Source organism: Chelon labrosus, assembly GCF_963514085.1.
Source record: "Chelon labrosus genome assembly, chromosome: 11".
NCBI lineage: Eukaryota > Metazoa > Chordata > Actinopteri > Mugiliformes > Mugilidae > Chelon > Chelon labrosus.
In genome coordinates, this window is record NC_140344.1 from 27,385,023 (window position 1) to 27,394,153 (window position 9,131).

At 44.2% G+C, this 9,131-nt stretch overlaps 1 protein-coding gene across 1 annotated transcript in view; it reads right to left on the reverse strand.

Moving 5' to 3' along the window:
* The window catches only part of tead1a (TEA domain family member 1a), a 51,138-nt gene extending 42,678 nt beyond the window's left edge, over window positions 1–8,460 (reverse strand). Inside the window, exon 1 of the mRNA XM_084555619.1 lies at window positions 8,368–8,460. The gene's annotated coding sequence lies outside the window, so the exon portion shown is untranslated. The remainder of the gene's footprint in view (window positions 1–8,367) is intronic.
* Window positions 8,461–9,131: the final 671 nt, after the last annotated feature.

Consider the following 9,131-nt stretch of genomic DNA (forward strand, 5'->3'; position numbering starts at 1 on the left):
GTGTGTGTGTGTGTGTGTGTGTGTGTGTGTTTGTGTGTGTCGAGTCTTATCCCACACCTTGCAGAGGAACACTGCACGGCTGCATGAATGTGAAAGGAGTACAGTGACCTCCATCCATCCATCCATCCATGCATCCACCTCAGTGCTACAATAACATCCTCTACCTCTCTCTTTCACTCTCATCTCCACTCCTGAAAACAAAATGAATTAGCCCCCTGAACTTTCTTTCCCCCTCTCCTTCTGCGGTCCATTAAAACTTTCAGCTGAGCTTTATTTAGACAGATGCAGGTTAGAAGGCAGAGAGCGCGGCGATGACGGCGGCGGCGGCGGCTGTGTTAACGCCGTAAACACCACCGGCGTGAAGCTGCTTTTTAAGAAGAGTCTTGCAGTTTTGTTTTTTTTTGTTCTTCTGCTTTCAGCCTCTAACTGAGCTTCACGGATGAGAACGGAGCAGATCAAACACTGAGAGCGAGCAGATAAAACCACAGAGGAGCAGTTACAGATATAAAAACGGTGCTACGTGCTTTTCTTTAATTTCAGATTCTAACAAGCACATTCTAGATTTTGGTGGCAAAACTGATTATCACTGTTTCATCTGACAGTTCCTCGTCCTTGCAGCCTTGCCTAGCTTTATCAAACTTAGTGCTGGGTTTAAAAAAGAAGAAATATCCGAATCAAATCAATCATTTTTTTGAAAGATCGGACATAAACTCATAAAATCATCTGATGACCAAAGAGTCAAGGTGACCTCCCTGAGCCTCAACATTTTTTTTTGTACCTAACTTGTTATCTCTCAACTTCAAACTTAGTGATAACACCATAAAAAAGTCATAAGCATCTATGAACAATGCTCGAGTTGTGACGCGTTTGCTGACGTTTTGGTAACAGGTGTAGGTCGACGGACAGATAGTATTTAAAGAAAGATCCGATGCCAATTCATAGAAGCTCAAACTCTGAGAGCGTCGTCAGCACCGGAAGATGCACAAAACCCCAAGTGAAACACGTGAAAGATGTGAAACCAGATCCTGCAAATCTCCGGACCCAACGACATCATTAGTTACGAACAATGATTTTCACAAAAAATTTTTCAAAACCAGAATATCTCCAAATGAAGTGATGATAAAATCAAATCGGGACGTTGAGAATCAGAACTGAATCAATCCAGGAAATCAATGATAGAGTTTCCTTTGCAAACATTAAGTTCCCCAGTCGTTAGCTTGCTAAACTCTTAGCCATGCCTTTACATGAAGAGTTGTAAAGATAGAGAAAGCTGCAAACAGGAATTTTGCAGCTTTCCAAGAGCAATGTTGTCTGTAGTAGAGAGGAATAGGCTGTTACTTCACTACTTCACTCCTCGGGCAGCTTGTTCTCGACACGTCAACCGGGCAGAACTTTTGTCTCGTGTGGTGTCCTACAACTATTCTGTGATTGGTCAGAAACTGGAAGTGGGCGTGGTTAATGCGGAAAAGCAGTAATGCTAGAGGCCACTCTGTTAGCTCCCAGATGCTACTGTTAACGCTGAAAGAGCGCCATGATCCGACGGACACGGCCATCAAAAGGACTGGCTGAAAATAATAAGAAAAGTGTCTCTCGTCATCCGTTTCCCGCATCTCCCACAATGCATAGCGTGTGTGACATATGCTGCAGTGGGAGGGGCCTATGAGGACGTCCCTGGAGTTCGGCGCTTGAGTTCTTCATGACACATAAATGACCTGACCAGAACGAACTTTGGTCTTGTTCTCACTCTCCTCAAAAACGAGAACAAATTTCTCACTTCTCGCGGAGTGGGTAACAAGCTTAACTCATTTTCAATGGTATGAAGCAACAAACTGTTGCCCAACACTTGTTGCTATGTGACGATCTACATATCAGAGTTGAGTCGACTTCAACCCTTTTCAACGGCCCAAAGACACGATGACACGTCAGCCAGTTACACGTTTAAGGAGTTAATTTTTAAATGACGAGTGGTTGAGCATCTTGCAGAGGGAGGCAGCTGGCCACTCTTGTCCGTTTTATAACTTTTGTCCATTGTAGTGAGGGTGCAACGTTTGACGCGGACTTAAGGCTTTGAAAAAAAAAAACTAAAACACATTCGGAAAAGAGAAAATCCCAAGACTCCTTCAAAAAAAAAAAAAAAATGGTGAACAATGTAAGGAAAGGTTGCAGATAAAATCAGTCCTCAGGTCCATTAAAAGCAACCACAAAGCAAGGCTAAGTGTACAACTAAGCTTAAAAGTAACTTTTGCTAAATAGTAGTCCATGTTATTATTACCAGAGAAGAGACGAAAGATTCAAGTATAAGTCATGAAACCTCCACTAAAGATCAAAGTCTAGCGTCAAGTGAATCATCCAGGAGCCGAGGGTCACCCAAGGCTGCAGCAGGCCAAGAAATGAGCACATCAAACCGAGCAAAGCTACATTTGGTTAATTGTGAAGTATTCAAAGTTTAATATGCAAGAGGAGAACATCTCAGAACAGCCGCGCCGACTCTAATGGACGATTTGGATTCTTTGTAAAACTTCCTGCTGCCGTTAATGACAGAAAGTCGTCTGAATCACCATAAAATGTCAAAGCTCTAAGACGAGAAGACGCCTCGCTTTCAATTAAGCAATGATTAATCTGCTTTTTAATAATTTATCACGCTCCAATCACTCCAGAACAAACAGCAGAAAGTAATCGGCACAGACAAAAGACGAAAACTGAACACGACAACAGGGAAAGGTTTTCCCAGAAAGAGAAAAGAGAGAGAGAGAGAGGTGTTCTCCTCTCTGCAGCGTGTTTATCATGTCAATTCCTCCAGCCGGGAAAGTACACAAGAAGTAGTTGTAATGTAGACTTCCTGCTTCCTGCTGAGGTCAGGAAACACGAGGGGTTGATTCAGGCTTCCCGTGGAGGGTTAGTCGCTCTCATCCATTTAACAGCCTGCTGCTAAAAACCCTGAAAGACTCAGATCAATTCTCCCGACATTTAAATACTGAAATCTCTTATTTTTACCGGAAAATGGCTAAAACGACTAATTAACACTGAAAAAAACTGACAGCAGACAAGGATGTGACGATCTTTACTGTCTCTAATATCGTGTTTTTAACTACTTCTATTAGTAGAGGACCAAATAAAAGAACCTTGTTTATTTCTGTTTGTATATTTACCGGCACTGATTTGGAATAACTGAAAAAAGGATGTGAAATATTTTAAGAACACCTAATACAAGAAAACATGTGCACAAACGCAGAGATTTGTTTTAAGTATTGCAAAAAAATAAGTAAAATCTTTTTTTTTAAGGTTTAAAAAGCAGTTTATAAAGAGATTATTATTTATTATTTATCCCACAGTGATTTCTTGCCGTCTTTCTCTTTTTTTTATTTCCTGGATTCAGATTACGACTTCATTTTAACTGCAGTGATCTAAGCTTAGCATGACCCGCCTGGGATGAAACTATGTTTTAAACTCCTTTCTTTCAGTAAAAAGACCAAATAAAAGAATGTATGCCTCGCTTACTTCTGATTTTATAAAAGTATAAGTCTGGGGTCAAATAGAAAAGTAAACCTCATTTTAACTGTAGTGTTCATAGTCCATGTCCTTCTGTTAGTAGAAGACTTAACAAAACAAAACATGCTTCTCACTTCTTTCTGTTTTTACATTTTAAAATAAAATATGCACTTTTACCAACATTGGCCGCAGATATTTGGAAGTCAAATAAAGTTAAAAATTACAAAGCGCTTCACTTTAAGTCACCTGACAGAGGAATGTGATGAAATAAAAAGTGTGCAGAGCATAAATTATTATCAGTTCTATTAAACTCTCCAACCTTACACCATTTAGCATGACCCATTTTTAAATACTTTCATAACTAGACTTCCACATTATGTCATTATCAGCTTAAACATATGAGAAGGAATGTGCAGAATCAGACGTCCCTCTGGGATTCGCTACCTGCAGATTCCCTCCTCGTTTATAACAACTGCAGCTGTGGCAGTAATATCTATTTTAAGACATATCACACTGCGTCCGTCACTGGCAACATGTTTCTGTATACGTGTTTTACAAATAAATCAAATAAACTCATGAGAGTTTTTAATAAAAGTCCACCTGTCATGTCCTTTATGTTCTGTGTAGATTAGCGTGGCTTTGTGACACTTCATGCAGCCACGTGTGAGCTAAACGACTCATTGCTTCCTCTATGCTTTGCTTTTATTGAACAAAATCTCTGCAGCGAAAAGACAGAAGGACACCAAACGACTACCGGCAACGAAGGCCGGCTGTGACGTCAACTCATGGACCAAAACTCTGGATGCACCTCAAAGAATAGAGCCGGCATCCAGCTGGTACATATGTAATGAGTATGCAGTGGTACTCAACATTCAAAACAGGAAACAGGAAGAGCTATTATCTGGGAGGCTAGGAAGCTAGGACGAGCTACTATTAGCTGGGAGGCTAGGAAGCTAGGAAGCGGTACTATTAGCTGGGAGGCTAGGAAGCTAGGAAGAGCTACTATTAGCTGGGAGGCTAGGAAGCTAGGAAGAGCTACTATTAGCCGGGAGGCTAGGAAGCCAGGAAGAGCTACTATTTGCTGGGAAGCTAGGGAGATTTACCATTAGCCATTAAAAGAGCTGGTAGTAGCTGAGAGGCTCGGAAGCTAGGAGGATCTACTATTAGCTGGGAGGCTAGGATGCTAGGAGGAGCTACTGTTAGGCTTTTAAGCCAGACAGAGGCCTCTCCTGAATCGTGCTGATCAGTTGTTCTACACTTTATTCCTTCTAGACGATAAAGATGCAAAACAAGAAGAGCCTCCTGTCTGCTTTCATCACTTCCTGTTTCTCTCCGATTCTATAAGCTGAACAGCCAATCTGAGAGATCTCTGTGGCCGACAAATTCCACCACCAACCAAAGGTCCGACTAAAGCCAGAGGTGAAGGACAAGCAACACCAGAACAAGGACCGCAGACTCTCACCGACGGCATAACACCACAGAAAAAGGCTTTGTGATACATTCACATTAGCTGCGAAGGAGCGACAAGCTACGACACATTCTAAAAGGAAGCCAGTGACAATATGAAGCGACATATAATATTTTTCCACTGATACAGTGACACGTCAACCAACCAGTTACACCTGTTCTCATGTTTTACATACATAAATGTATATATACAGTCAATATCCAATCCAACATTCACTCCAGCTCAATGGCGTCATCAACTGACAACTGTAGTAAAGGCTTTGTAACCAAAAAAAAAACCCCAAAAGAATAAAACAGCCTTTTTAAAAAAGATTTTCTTCACAGAGAACAGCAAAGCAAAGTCGACTGCTGAAGGTTAAAAGTGACGCTAGCTCTGTAGCAGCCTCTGTAGATACATGTGTACATGACTACTGCATAAAGAAAAGCAGAAAGATGAAAATAAGTCAAGTAAATTCCACTAAATACACCGTGTACAGTAAGACGATGATGATGGAGTGACGTTGCAGTGAACGCAGCATCACACAAACCACTCAGCGTCTCACAACATGTTGCAGGATCACGTGTGCGGTCGTGGTTTCTTATCTCAGATATTAATATTACTGAAGATTACGTTTGAATGTGAAACACGGTGGAAAGAGAAAGAGAGGAGATGGATGTGGAGCCCGGCCAGTCAAGACAAGCCAGCACAGGCTCCAGCGGCCTCCTGCAGCCAGAAACCACCTCCACCCCCCCTTCCCTCCTCGCCTGCTCCCCTGCAACACCCACGGTCCCACCACACCCCACCCCACCCAGGAGGACGCCTATTGTTCCCCCCCATCTCCTAAACAAAGCCTGCCCCCACCACCACCACCACCATCCCTTGCAAAACCCACCCGCCCTTTCTCCACCCTTTCGCCCCCACCTCCCCAACACACTCTCGGCATTGTTGCTCTAATAAACCGGCTCCCTAAATTTCATTACATACTCGGACCCCCACCTCCCACCTCCCACCCTCCTCCTCCTCCTTCTTCTTTTACAGTTTTTAATCCCCTTGGCTGAATTTATTCCTGAAATTGCTTTAGGTGAAAATCATTTTCTTAAAAAATGGGAATTAGAGAAAAGTGAAAATATAACCGACACCACTTTATTCCACGGTATCACCTGTTGATTCATCCGGACGTCCTCCAGATTAAAACACACACATGTTGTTGGCTGAAAATGAACAAAGTGGCTGGAGATTAAAGCTCCTAAAAATCTGCGTGCTGGATTATTTTATTTTATTTTTTGCCCTCCCATCTGGAAATAAGGCGAGGAGGACGGCAAGCGTGCGGCCCGGCGCTCCAACTCCAACCATATTGCAGCAGCATTGGTCGGTGGAGCAGACGGACACACACATGAACATATGCACACACACAGCGGTTGTGACTAAAGCACACAGAGGCCATATGGTGCGTCCTCATCCACCGACGCCTGTTGCTGTTGCTGCTGCCGCTGCTGCTGCAACAGCAACAATAGGCCCCGGCCTGGACGGCAAGAGGCAAACACACACACAAATGTGCACACACACACACACCAAATGGTCGTTAGTCAGTCAGTCTGCGTTGCTTAGGCCCAGAACAAACGCCTGGATTTGCATTCTGCACCTCCCTCCCTCCCTCCCTTCTCTCTCCCCCCCTCTCCAACACACACTTCCCTGGTCTCTACAGGTGCACGGAGCACTCAAAACAGATGTCAACGGACTGGAGAGGGAGAGGCACGGGTGAGTGAGTGAGTGAAGGGGGGTGGGAGGGGGGAGAAGGGGAGAGGAAAGTGGAGCCTGTTTGCCCAGAGTGACTGACAAAGCTTTGTACACTCGCAGGCCTAGACACAGCGAAGACAATGACACACATATGCCTCTCCTTCCTCCCCTTACTCCCTCCAGACCGACTGTTTTAAGACTCTTTAAATAAAGAACAAACAACCAGGATGAACAGGAAGTCTGATTTTTTTTTTCTCTCAGCAAATTGCATTTTTATAAAATAAAAAACAAATTTTCACAGATATCGCCGCCACAAGTGCCAGAAACTAAACATCCAGGAGGTCAGCTCTACTTTTCCTGAAATTCAAACACGCTCATCTGTTTCCACAATAACTCCAGTAACGCTGGAACCCATAAACAGATGCACACACAATCTGAAAATGATTTTAGACGAACAAAACGAGGCATTCGGCACGTTCCACCACAAGAACACGGATTACGAAGTCCTGAAGTATTTATATCTGTGAAAATCTCACTCAGCAGCCACCAACTCTTAACGGAGAGGAGGACCAAACTGTTATTGCCTGAATCCAGCTCCTTTCATCCAACACACACCCCTCCCAGCATTTGACAGACGGATCCCTGTTACAGAATTAATGCATCCACTATGTTTTCATCCTACAGCCTGTAATTTTCCTCCAATAATTACATTGTGGTTCGGGGGGGCCCTGCGTTGCCACACATCTCTAAGCTATAAAAGGGGACAAGAGCAGGCCTTTAATCAATATTTAAAAAGGAAGTGCCAACTCTGAGCTGGTGTGAAGCCGCTGATAGGGGAGGAAGGTTTAAAAGGCTCCAGGGGAAAAGATTTTATTTATTTATTTATTTTAAAAACTAAATGTGATATAAGACATTCAGTGAAACATGTGTTGGAAAAGCTCCAATTAGGATGATGAATTGAAATTAAAATAAATAAATAAATCAAATGAGTTTTAACCCTTTGAGTGTGTGAAGCTGCGTTCACGGACCCACCCGCGGGTCTGCTGCGTGTTCTGGTTCTCACCGGGCCACATAATGCGCTCTTTCCCGGGGGTAAACACCGGCTCTGTGCACGTCCTCAGCCCCGTGGCCTGCTCCTCTGACTGGAGCCTGGCTGTTGTGGGAGAAAAAAACCCCGCCGATGCAACAAGTCCCCCCATTCACTCCCAGCTTTGTTAAGCTGCCTCCCGGCGCCGCAGCGAGCGCGTTTCTCTTTATTTTGTATTTTTATCGTTTTCGCCTGAGACACGGGTCAACGCGTGACCCTCCCCAACTCCACTGGACGGTCGTGCAACGCGTATATTTTGTGTTCTCTGGAAAGAAGTGACAGATTTTTTGGGTTCTGGTGTCGGGAGAAAGGAATAAAACTGTGGTGAAAGCGACATCCTTCCCTCTGAAGCTGAACACGGGGAGGGATTAATAAGCTTGTTAGACTTGTTTCACATCTATGATGCCAGTATTCGTGCAGATTAAGACGCGATGTCGCCGGGACCGGGGTAAATTTCAGCTCCAGAGATCACTTCGGGCTTTTTTTCTTTCAGAAACAAGCGAAGCGTCCGGGGGCTTTCAGACGCGCAGGCTACAGGCTGAGCGGTGGCGCTGGTGGTGGTGCTGGTGGAGGTGGTGGAGGGGGGGACTCCTCCTAGGGAACTTACCTCGATTCATACGCCTCTTCATGGATTAATTCCCACACTTTTCCGCGGATCCGGGTCGCCACGGCACCGGGAAGCCCTCCGCCAACTCCTGGGTCCGCTCTCGGTTTTGGTTTGATGACGGGAATCGGGCGCGCTGAGTGCGTAAAATGCGCAGCGTCTCTCCAAGGATGCGAAATATGCGCGGAATGGGAGCAGGAATGAAATGAACGCGGTGGACTGAGTTGAACGGGGCGGGGTGAGAGGGACTGGCGTCACCCTCGATGGATGAAACTGAGTGAGTGAGTGAGAGATGGGAGGAAGGGTGGAGAGAAAAAAAAAGAGAAAGAGAGGGAGGGAGGGAGGGAGAGGGGGAAGGGGCCGGACAGTATGGGCTGCGTTCAACAACAAAAGAAAAGAGTGGAGCGCCCAAACTCTATTCAGTGGAGGAGGGTCGAGATAAAACACGGTCTGCTGTGTTTGGCTGACAACGAATCAGATAAGGTGTAGTAAAAAAAAAAAAAAAAAAAAAAAAACAGTCCTGACAACAGCTGTGTGAGTTCATTTAAAAAAAGTTTTAAAGTTTGGGCCCAAATATTCATGAAAACCCCCAAAACTACCTGACGTTTTATGACTAAACAGTCAAATAAAAACTTAAATTCATATAAAAAATACTGTTGGGTCTCAGCATATGGAGGATAATGGTGACATATCTGAGATCAATAGTCCTGAGACATATTAATGAGTAGTCAACAGGAGCGAATTAAAGTTTCTACGCCCAAAAACAA